This window comes from Halichoerus grypus, chromosome 1 (assembly GCF_964656455.1).
Source record: "Halichoerus grypus chromosome 1, mHalGry1.hap1.1, whole genome shotgun sequence".
Taxonomy (NCBI): domain Eukaryota; kingdom Metazoa; phylum Chordata; class Mammalia; order Carnivora; family Phocidae; genus Halichoerus; species Halichoerus grypus.
This window is the reverse complement of record NC_135712.1, coordinates 48,012,597-48,024,909: the sequence shown is the minus strand read 5'-3', so window position 1 is coordinate 48,024,909 and position 12,313 is coordinate 48,012,597. Positions and strand designations below refer to the sequence as shown.

At 38.9% G+C, this 12,313-nt stretch overlaps 1 pseudogene; it reads right to left on the bottom strand.

Annotated features, from left to right (window-relative positions):
- The window catches only part of LOC118552286 (ATP synthase peripheral stalk subunit b, mitochondrial pseudogene), a 36,091-nt pseudogene extending 24,913 nt beyond the window's left edge, over positions 1–11,178 (bottom strand).
- Between the last annotated feature and the right edge of the window lie 1,135 nt (positions 11,179–12,313).

Here is a 12,313-nt window from a genome sequence, read left to right as displayed (position 1 = left end):
CTTTTCTACCTGACCTTTAAATGTTTTAGTTTGTCATGACTCCATCCCCTTAACACTCTGTGTTCTCTCTCTAAGTGACTGCAACTATTTCTACATTTAAATGTCAAGTTCAGATAGCTCATCTAAGCTCTAGACTTCAAATAGCCAACTACTCACTCAACATCCCACTGGGACTCTTATGGACAACTGAGAGTCCAAATCTAATACTGAATTCATTCTCTTCACCCACCTCCCCCAAACATATTCCTGCTGTGTTTCCTTCCCCAAATAGAATATCACCATCTACCCAACTGCAGCTACCAGAAAACTGGGAGTCATTTTTGACATCTCCCTCTCTCCTATCCTTTATATCCAACCCATCACAAAGTTCTGTTAATCCTACCTTATGGGGCATCTGGGTGGCTCAGTCGTTAAGCATCTGCCTTCGGCTCAGGTCATGATCCCAGGGTCCTGGGATGGAGCCCTGCATCGGGCTCCCTGCTCCATGGGAAGCCTGCTTTCCATCTCCCACTCCCCCTGCTTGTGTTCCCTCTCTCACTGTGTCTCTCTCTGTCAAATAAATAAATAAAATCTTTAAAAAAAAAATCCTACCTTATAAATATACCTCAAACACATCGACTTTTCTACAAATTCTTTACTACTCATAGTGCTTACTGTTCACTGTTGTGTTCCCTGTTTATAGCCCAGTGCACCGCCAAGTAGTGCCTGAGTGAAAGGCTGGTTTCTGGAATGTCTACAGAGAGAAGGAACTGCAGGGGACTACACAATATTTGGAAATCAGTTCTTTTTATTATTTCAGAAAACTAGTCTGGAATAGTAGTTTTAAAGGTTTTTAAACTTATATGGAATTAAATATGTAGCTATGTCTTCATCGGTATTTGAGTGTTTTCCTAAGCTGAAGTGCATTTCCTTGAAAAAAGTGATGTCACTTTGCATGTTAGATAGGCTTGGTTTCAGAGGCTGTAGTGTTTGTGCTTGGGAATGACTCTTTAGAACACTCTCTAGAGTAAACCCTCAAATAATCCTTAGCCAAAGAGTATTAATTGTGGGCTGGTGAGTGAGGAGAAGAAGAAAGAATGATTTTTCCCACGAATGGTATGAATGTCTTGTCTCTGGTATTGAAAGAGAATGGATTTTGGATTCAGATTTGAGTCAGAATCTCATCTTTCACTTAAACTTTGGCTAAAAATTTCAACTGCCCCCAGCTTCAGTTTCTTAATTTATGTAATTGATTCTATGTCACCTTCATGTGAACATTTATGTAAATACCATAGCTTTATTGAGATAACATTAATCAAGCTCTTAGCATAGTGCTTGCTCCTGGTAGAGACTCCCACAAACTAGTTTACCTGTCCTTGAATTGGCATCGAGGGCCTCAGATAATTGAAGTCAGAGTTTGAACACTTGAAATCCTCCCCTTCTTAGAGCTTATTCTAAGAAACTATTTTGATAGACTGAATGAAATATTGTACAATCATAGTAACATAACAGTGAAGGTACTTTTATACATTTGGAGAAATAGATAATGAAGCAAAGAAAAAAGATTTCTAGCAATATAGTGCTTTATTGTAAGAAGGCAATAAAGCAAGTCTGTCTCACCAGGGCTGGATATCGTTTAGTTGTGACCTTCCTAGAATATAGTAGTAGGTGTGTTGTGAAGAGTAGCTGGAAGGACCAACACGTATCTTCCTGCATTGGAGAGTGATTCATCCATTCTGCAGCCCATTTATCTCACAAATATCTGAGTGCTCAGGATATGGCAGGCACTGTGCCTGCAGTAGAAGTCCAACAGTAAACAAGACACAGTTCTGCTCTGGTGTAGGACAGGGAGAAGGAAAAGTAAAAGATAATAAGCAAATATATACGATATCAGGTGGTGATAAATAGAATAACACATAAAAAAGAACAAGGGGATAGAGAGGATGTGTGTGTGTGTGTGTGTGTGTGTGTGCACAGTCTTTAATACAAGATGGTCTGCGAAAGCCTCTAAAAGGCAGATTAGAACAGAGGCTTGAAGATACAGAGGGAGGAGGTCTTGTGGGGCCCTGAGGGAATGGATTTCCAAGCAGGGGTGACAACAAGAATGAAGGTCCCAAGCAGCATGCCTGGTGTATCTAAAAAATGGCAAGGAAGGTGGGGCCAGAGCAAGCAAAGGTGAGAGGGAGGGAGGTCAGTGAGGCGGTAGGGTCCAGTAATCCCATAGTGAGATTTTTGGCTTTGAATCCTAGAGAGCTAGGAAGCCATGGGGGTACGGGGTTTGAGCATGATTTTATTTACCTTTTAACTGGATTATTCTGGCTGCTGGGGGGAATGGGCTGTTGGACGGCATGGGCAGAAGCAGGGAGACTGTTTAGGAGACTGTTACCACAGCTAGATCAGAAGTATGTTCCCTTCAGTACTAGCTGTAAAGTTATATTAATAAAATATACCTCCATATGGTGTTCTTTCACCAAAAAATGTTCTTTCTACTGTCTACTGACTACCACATTAAATGCAGCCTGTTTCTCTTCATTTATTATTTTATTTCCCTCTATATACTATCCCTCAAATATTTAAACTAGAGGAATAATAAAAGGGATGGTGAAGTATAGTTGAATTTTGGATCCACATCAAGGTAGAGCTGACGGGATTTGCTGATGGATCAGATGAAGGGTATAAAAGAAAGAGGAATCAAGGACAGCACTTAAAACTTGAGTCTGAGTAACTGGAAGACACGGGGATGATTAAGAGAGGGACAGATGTGGGGGATGCTTTAAGGTCTTTTTTATTGTCTAAGCATCTTCTATTCCAACACAGTTTCTGGAATCCTATCTTAATACCTGTCAGCCATTGTCTGCCTTTGGCTTTGTTGACTGCTGAGGCCTGAGTTCTGTGGGATACAAGAGACTTGTCTGGCACAAAGTATATTCCATAAAGGAAGTTGGGAGGAGTGTAAGACAAAGATTGCACCTATTTGCTGCTTAGCCAAGGGCTAGCCCTGTTTATTAAAAAACATTCCAACTGTCTCCCTACAGGGCCAAAGCTGGAGGAACAGCTGGAGGTGATTCCCAGCTTGGCAGAGGTTGCAAAAGCCATTAAATCTCCAAACAATGAATGTTGAACTTTTCCAAGTTTTAGTCAGTGAAAGCATAGAGCTAGAAGAGGGAAGACTCAAAGAAGGTTGTAGCTGGAAGGGATGTTAGCTAAAGACTAACTAACTCAGAGTGACATGACTCAGAGAGGCATGAGACTCTGTGAGGTTATATAACTTCTGCGGGGATGTGAGAGTGGTGGAGAAAGGACCAGAACCTGGGTCCCTGACTCCCAGGGCAGTACTTTTCTTGCTGTACTATGCTGGAGGGAACATGGCAGTCCCAGCTATGCACTGACTTGCAGCAAATCATCCTTTACTCTAGGGAGGCTGGAAATCATGAAGCCTTCATTATGCTACTCTAAATCCCCTGGCTTTACCCTGATACGGAAACTGAAGCTGGCTGGGTTTCCTGGTCTAGGCAAGTAAAGAATAGTCATTAATAGTCCTTGCTTTCCGCTGGGGATAGAAGAGTATAGACATCATGGATTGTAAGCAAAATGATTGGAAAAAATAGTGTGTAATGAATGATGTAGTAAACCATGCATGTGGATAATTGAAATTCATTTACATGTAACTACCGTAAAAATAAGTTTGTAGTATTTAAATTTCCTTGCTTTATCAAACTGGCAGGTGAAAGCAAAATGGCTTGATGTGAATTTCAGCCATCTTTTTTAGGATATCAAAGGAGCTGCTAAGGGGTAGGAAAGGTTCAACATAGACTATTGTGGAAAGAAAGAAAGGTGTTATGAGTAGTTAGCCCCTGAGAAACTGAGATTGGTTTGTTTGTTTCTATTCAAATACTTTGAAAATCCAGGTGAAAGTTTGTGAATAGCTTCTCTGTAGGGCCAAGATCATCTCTGATTACTACAAAGTTATTACACCCCCATGTCAACAATGGTCAGTGCTCATACAAATTGCAGTCACATTCTCAGCTTCTGTGTGTGTGAGTGTGTGTGTGTGTGTGTGTGTGTATCTGTAAAATCAAGTAGAATGGGACAGTCCAGTCTTTTGGTAAAAGTTTGTCATTGTTTTAGCTATTATGCTTGATATCTAAGCATAATATCCAACTTGATTTCCAAGTTCAACGACTCTAGACATTACTAAAATTTAGGGACCCACTCAGTTCTGTACCCATTGACTAATACCTGATATTTCTCATTTTAAAAAATTTTTTATATATTTATTAATTTGACAGAGAGAGAGAGAGCGAGCACAAGCAGGGGGAGCAGCAGGGCAGAGGGAGAGGGAGAAGCAGGCTTCCCACTGAGCAGGGAGCCCGATGCAGGATTTGCTCCCAGAACCCTGGGATCATGACCTGAGCTGAAGGCAGATGCTTAACAGACTGAGCCACCCAGGCACCGCTGTTCCTCATTTTTTTAAGGAAAAAGTTTTTCATAACTGTATATTTCTCACTCGGTGTGTTCTAAAATGGAATATTTCTTTTATTTCATTCTACATCATTGCCCTGTGGTCTTCTGTCTTTGGTTTCTGAGACATAGATCCCCAAGGGTTCAGGAAGAATATTCTTCTTTGAAAGCTGAATGCTGGATCTCTGATAGTTAAAGACAGAGAGCTATTTTTCCATGAAGTCATGTGACACTGTTATTCCCTCTTCAATCTGGCAGCATCTGTAGGAAGACTTCAATTAGTTGCACAAAACAGTCTACAAGTTAAAGTTAGAGTGATTTTCTTCCCTGTTAAATCTAGTTACACTTTATTCTTTCTGTTTTCATATTTGTCTATTGTGCTAATTGATTAAGCTCCTACTCTCTGCCTGGGAGTACACAAAACCCCCAATGAGCATGGCACATTTTCCTAATTATATTCTAAGAGATGGAGGAGGTGGTGGGGTGTTGAGTTTTTACATTCCTAAAGGTTTTATAAACCACACATAGAGGTAAAATCAGTGAATCCTGCCTTTCTGCTTTCCTTTGGATATATTACAGACCAAATAGGAAAAAAAGATTTAGATTTTTAAGATAAAATGCAAAACTAGAAAATTCTGAGTGTGTCGCAGGGTGCTTCTGGCTAAGGCCAGGCTTCCAGTTCATTATTCTGGGCCTTTAGTTTTCTTCAGTGAAGTGTAAAGAAAGCTTTACCATGTTTTCTCAGTCTCAACAAGCTTTTATACTGCCCTAAAAATTGATAACCCAAATTCTACCTGCAGAATTTACTGCTTTTGTCTCTGTTTGCTCATTTGGCCTTGCTCCTTCTCTCCCATTCTCTCCCCGTTTATAAATAGTTATATGCATTTTGTTGGGAATGAAACAGACAGGTATCAATTTTTAGGGCAGTATAAAAGTCATTCCTTCCATTATCCAAGTGGGTGAGCTGCCCTACTTACTCCATTCTAAAATAATTTCTGCCGATGTACTTTTAAAACTTTCTGTGTTCTAAAATCACCTGTTGGTAACTATGATGTCCAGCAATCAATAAAAGCAAGTATCAGTATTTTATATTGCACTGTTGTTTCATGTGTTTTTTTAGTGCTCTTTTCAGCAGTGTTGTCTGTTATTGATGACTAACTTTCTGAAATGAGAAGATAGGCCATACCAGGAGCTCCTGTTTGAGATTCACGGATTTGGTGGTTCGATCTGTAAATGAGATTGATCCTGTGCCAGCAGAGTGAGTGTCCTAAGAAAGGCCACAGCCACATGGTGACAGCATACAGAACTTGATATAAATTAGGGCTGATCTTATAGCGGAAGCCACCCCCTGCCTCCAGATTATACCGTCACAAATCTGTTTCCATGGGAAAGCAGAGGGGAGAAGCTGCCTGGTCCCATTATTCATTTGAAAGCAGCCTCCATATCAGCTAGAGAGAGTGTGCTTGTGTAGGTGACAGTTGCTCAGAACTTTTCCCTTAGTCAAATAGGCATTTGATGCCCAAACTGACTTCCTATTTGCACTCCGTTTCAGGGAAACTCTAGACAGGCATTGTCTTGGATTGTCTGCAGTCCTTTAGTTGCTTTGTAGAAGGTGTTGTTGCAAGGCTTTTTTGTATGGTCTGCTCAGCTTGGGGCAGGGGTGTTGGTGTCCAGAGATAGCTGACTCATGATGCCCAGACCCACACAGGACTGGCTTTTGCTACCAGCAAGTGTGTGTGTGTGTGTGTGTGTGTGATTTAAACACACATGCAGATACACATATATAATGAAAAAGACTGAACTAGCCTCATAATTCTATCACTCACTTGATGGAACATGGGAGGAAAAACTACTTGGAAAAAGAAAACAAAATTTCAGTCAGAATGATTCTTTTTTTTTTTTTTTAATTATGTTATGTTAATCACCATACATTACATCATTCGTTTTTGATGAGAATGATTCTTGATGAACAGGGGATCTGAGTAAAGGAGAAGTTTGGCATCTTTGCGCAGATGTGACTTGGTGACACACTTTCCCTGCTCAGGAGACCCCTTCCCTACAAAGGATTGAAACTGCATTTCCCTGTGAGGATAGGCAGGTGGGCCCAACGTAGTTGTCCATGTTCTCATTCACTCCTATTTTGACGATGAGATTAAAAAATATTTGCTCTTCATGACCTCCTTTTTTTTTTTTCATTTCTACACAAATTTGTAACACAATCTCAACTTGTTTCAGACACATTATCTTAGTGATTTGTGTAAATATCTAAGGAAGTATCTTAATCTTACTGGCCCATATTCTCCAGACCAGGTGTTCCCTGAGCAATACATTAGGCAAGGCAGCTTGCTATTATTATTGGTGGAAGCAAGCTTATCTTTAATTGATTAACCTTGAGTTAACACATGTGTTTTCTGCTAGACCTGTTTCCAGACTTCACTTTCTGAAGTTTCTCTATATCAACGGTGTTTGCATTAAAGTATTTATTGTATTATGTTTATATATACAAAACAACAGGTAACATACATAAGTTCTGAAGAAAAATCATGAACATTCACGAATTTACAGCGAAATTGAGAACTGGAACATTACAATACTGTTCTCTCTTCCCTCCAATATGTGGTAACTACTATCCTGAAGTTTATGTTCATCAATCTCATCCTTACTTTTTTGGAGGCAATTTTTATACGTATGTAACCCTTAAGAATATTTTGTTGAGTTTTGTTGCTTGAACTTTATTCAAATGCTACAATTCTCAATATTTTTCAACTTGCTTTTTTTGCTCAACTTTGCAATTCCTTGGTGTTGTTACACATAATTATAATTCACTCATATTCACTGTTGCATAATATACCTTTGTGAGGCTATACAAAATGTATCTATTTCCTGTTGAAGAATTTTTAGATTGTTTCTTTTTTTAAATTATGGTTTTGCTACCATGTACATTCTTACATTTCGCTCTGGGGATGGATGCAGAATTGCTAGGTCACAGTGTCTGCTATTATTCCACATGAGAAAATAATGCCCAATTGTTTTCCCAAGTGACTGTTCAGTTTCCACATCTCAGCACATACGTAAATTCCTTTTGATCCCTGTCCTTGCCAGTACTTTTATTTCCAGGCTTTGCAATTTCTGGTAATCTAATGGGCATAAAACAGCATTTTATTAGTAACTAAGACAATACAAATTAAGATGCCAAAGAGGTTCGGCATTTATGGTGTATAAATTGGCCATTTCTCCTTTCTCTTTGTGAAATAACTGTTCAAGATGGATGTCCCTTTTTCTTTTTTTTTATTTTATTATGTTATGTTAATCAGCATACATTACATCATTAGTTTTTGATGTAGAGTTCCATGATTCATTGTTTGCGTATAACACCCAGTGCTCCATGCAGTACGTGCCCTCTTTAATACCCATCACCAGGCTAACCCATCCCCCCACGCCCTCCCCTCTAGAACCCTCAGTCTGTTTCTCAGAGTCCATAGTCTCTCATGGTTCGTCTCCCCCTCCGATTTTCCCCCTTCATTTTTCCCTTCCTACTATCTTCTCTCTCTCTCTCTCTTTTTTTTTTTTTTTTAACATATAATGTATTATTTGTTTCAGGGGTACAGGTCTGTGATTCATCAGTCTTACACAATTCACAGTGTTCACCATAGCACATACCCTCCCCAATGTCTATCACCCAGCCACCCCATCCCTCCCACCCCCACCACTCCAGCAACCCTCAGTTTGTTTCCTGAGATTAAGAATTCCTCCTATCAGTGAGATCATATGATACATGTCTTTCTCTGATTGACTTATTTTGCTTAGCATAATACCCTTTAGTTCTATCCACGTTGTTGCAAATGGCAAGATTTCGGGGTTTTTTGATGGCTGCATAATATTCTGTTGTATATATATACCACATCTTCTTTATCCATTCATCTGTTGATGTGATGTCCCTTTTTCTAATGGGTTGCTTGTCTTTTCCTGACATGTAAGAGCTTTTATATAGTTACTTGGCCTTTGTCAGTTGTATGTGTTGCAGTTAAAGTCCTTCTGGTACCTGACTTGTCTTTTCACTTTGCTTATGCTATCTTTTGATGAATAGAAGTTCTTAATTTTAACAGGGATGAATTTGTTATAACTTTTTTTCATGGCTAGTGCTTCCTATGTCTTCAGATGACCTCCCCTACCCTGAGGCTATATTCTCCCAAGTTAAACATCTTAAAATTTTGCCACCTATTTGATGTCCTTAATCCATCTAGGATTGATTTGATTTTTGTGTATGGTAGGATGTGAGAGGTTTAGTTTCATTTTCTTTTCCTGAGGGAGAATCACATCAGTCATCACTATTTATTAAGTAGTTTCCTTCTTTCCCAGTGATCTTCAAAGTAACAGATATTTCAGATTTCTATGTTCGTGTCTACCTACTTTGGGACTCTTCATTCCATTTGGAAAAAAATGTTTTAAAAAAACCACACAAAATCTTTAGTTATGAATTTGTATTGAATTTTATCAAGTATTTTTTCCCTGGAAGTTGAGATCCCATTGTTTTTCTCCAGTAATCTGTTAATGTGGTAAAGGACATCTATAGAGTCTCTATTAAACCACCCTTGATTTCCTATGACAGTCTCAACTCAGTCATGATGTTATATGTATTTTTTTTAACTACTGGGTTTAGTTTGTTAAGATTTTGTTTGTAACTTTTGCAACTTTGTTTCTGAGTGAAATTTGCCTGTGACAGTCTCTTTATAAGCTATCCTTTACTAGTTTTGGTATTAAAATTATGTTTGCCTCCGAATGCATTGGGGAATGTTCCTCTTTTTCTCTTCTCTAGAAGAGCTTGAGATGATTTGTACTTTGGAAGTTTCATAGAATTCACCTTAAAAAATCTTATTTGTCTTTTTTTTTTTTAAAACTGGAGAAGATTTTCAACTAATAATTGAATTTCTTTCACGGTCATCGTATATTTAGGTTTTTTTTAATAATTACTTGATGCAGTTTTAAGTTTTCTTTCTTTTTTTTCCTAGGAAAAGCTTTCTTGTAGGATCTCAAGCTTAATAGGAATCTTAGGTTCAGTTTCCCAGTCTTGTAAGACTTCATCTCACATTTTCAGAGCTACATCCCTCATAGAAAGCACTTTTTAAAATAATTTTCGCAAAGGCACTATTTGGTTTTATGACGATGTAAAACCAAATAGTCCTTGTATATCATATTGCTGATGTAGGCATTTGGCCTTAGGGCAATCTCTAAGTTATTTTATAAGCCTTAACTCTCAAACTGCTTGCACACATTATTTTTTTCAGAGATATCTGGGAAGATTCTGATTTTGGTTTGCCTGATTTGTGTATGTCCCCATGACAGGAGTAGCACCCTCCCCAGTCCACCCCCAGGGAAAATATGCCTCACTTGAGGAACCCTGAAAACTCATCTCCCTCTCCTCTAACTCCTGGGAAGCTGCCCTAACTATAAATACCTCATGAAGTAAGAAGCAGTGAGTGGCATATATGTGCATGTGGTTACACAGTAGTTATAAGGAATCAGTTTCCTTCACTATAAACACAATAAATCGATGTTTATTATTAAAAAAAAGAGCTTATGCATTAAATTGACATTTCATGCATCTGAAACATACCAGTGTTTTTAACTGTTACATGTACCAACAATAACCATGTGGGGAAACCCTAGCAAATATTTCAAATGTCACATATCTTTTACGGCTTTAACCCGCTTTTCATTTTATTTGCAATCTGCAAAAGTTAAAGGAAGATCCAACAACAAAACAAGCTCTCGCTTTTGAGGAGTTGAGTGAGGTTGCCAAAGGCTTGTTTGATTAGCTATTTTCCTCATAATAGCCACATGCGTCTCTGCCCCTAACCATCTCTGCTTGCAAATTTTAGCAAGTGCCTGAAGCTGAGAAGTGATAGGATCTGCCTGCCTCAAAAGGCATGTTAGGCTATGTTCAGCTTATACTGGGCTGAGGGATTTCTAAGGAGGAAATAGTAAGATCTGGTGACTAAGTTTTTCTCACCCCACTTCACCTCTCCCACCCCCAACTACTTCTGGCTAGCCCTAAACTTCTCTTTTTAATGATATCTTGCCGGAAAAGCTCATTACTAGTTCACAGGAAATGCTTTTCTCAGAAGAGTAGTTTGAAATCCAGTTGTTAACTTATGCTTATATTTTCTCTTCTAAAGCAGAAATAGTGTGCCATTTGAAAAAAAATTTTCTTTCCTATAGTCATAATTGTATACTACATTTGCTGCAATATTAGGAATGGAACAAAAGAGGTGTTTTAGAGCAGGAGTTGACAAATTTTTCTGTAAAGAGCCAGATAGAAAATATTTTAGTTTGTGGGCTGTATGGTCTCTGCCACAACTACTCATCTCTGCTGCAAAAGCACCAGAGACAAGATGGCAGTGCATAAAGAATACACATGGCTGTGTGCCAATACAATTCTACTTACAAAAACGGGCAGGGGGCCAGATTTGGACCACGGGCCATAGTTTGCCAACTTTTTTTGGAGACACTGTTTTAAAGGGACTTCTCTCAAGGTTTGTTACACGTAGTTTGCTATCATTCATTTATCTAAGGCAGAGTTTCTCAACGAAGGTACCATAGACGTTTTGGGCTGGTTAATTCTTTGATATGAGGGATTGTTTTTTGCACCATAGGATGTTTAGCAGCCTCTCTGGCCTCTACCCACTTGATGCCAGTAGCATCTCGTGAGTTGTGATCACCAAAAATGTCTCCAGACATTGCTAAATGTCTCCTGAGGATAAAATTACTCCTTGTGGAGAATCACTGATCTGAAGTGATGAGAGTGACAGGTCACAATCGGAGACTGTAAATTGTTAAACTGTCTGAACATAGAGCACAGGAGGGGGTGTGAGGGATTGAGGCCAAGAGGTAGTCAAAGGGAAATCATTCAGGGCCATTTAGACTTCCTTTTGAAGGCAACTGGATGCCATTAAAGGGTCTTACAGAGATGAGTGTGGTTTTATGTTTAGTTTTATATTTGAGAATGGTCATTTTTGCATGAGAGAAGAAAATGAGTGAGGCAGAACAAGAATGGAGGCAGGGAGGCCAGTAAGAAGACCCAGTTCCAACATTTTGACTGGTACATCTTGACAATGATGGTCAGGCTGCTGGGCATTATTACATTATCATAAAATTCATGTAATGTTAACCAAATCTACAAAAGACTAATTAGTGCCATCAAGTCAATCTATAATTTATTAAAGATGTGCCTGATCTTACAGTCAAGGTAAGTTGTCTTGTAACATTTGTTTCCTTCTACAAGGAAAATTATCTTAGAAAACAAAACCACCTAAAAGCATTCTCAACTGTGACTGTAGAGCCAGAGCAAGGATGCTGACCATCATTATGGGATGTACTCACCAAGTTATTGTGGCCAAATGAGTAGGCCAGCTCTGTTTTAGGGATCAAGAATTAACTCTTGATTTGGAAGGAAACTGAAAGTCCAATGTTCACTGACTACATTTATGACATCATCTCTAATTGGTTATGGCACCTCTGTTACATAACTCTGAAAAGGAAGCTCATGACATTTTGTAGTCTATAATTATTAGAGAGCTCTTTTGTTTCTTTTTTCACTTCTACAAGATATTAGGTATTTAGTGTTTCTTTCCAGAGATCTAGAATGGTTGCATTGAGGAGTGTCCTCTTCCCAGGACAGTCTTGGGAATGTAGACGAATGCTCATCCTCTAACTCTCCTTTGTTACATTCTGCCCTTAATTCCAGTTATTCTCATAGTTGTGATATCCAATTATAGGTATCAAAGGTCTCCAGTCTATAGGCACCAAGGTAGGTAGTGGGAATACAAAGATGAGGAGATATTTTCCACTCACAAAGAGCTTACAGTTCCATGGG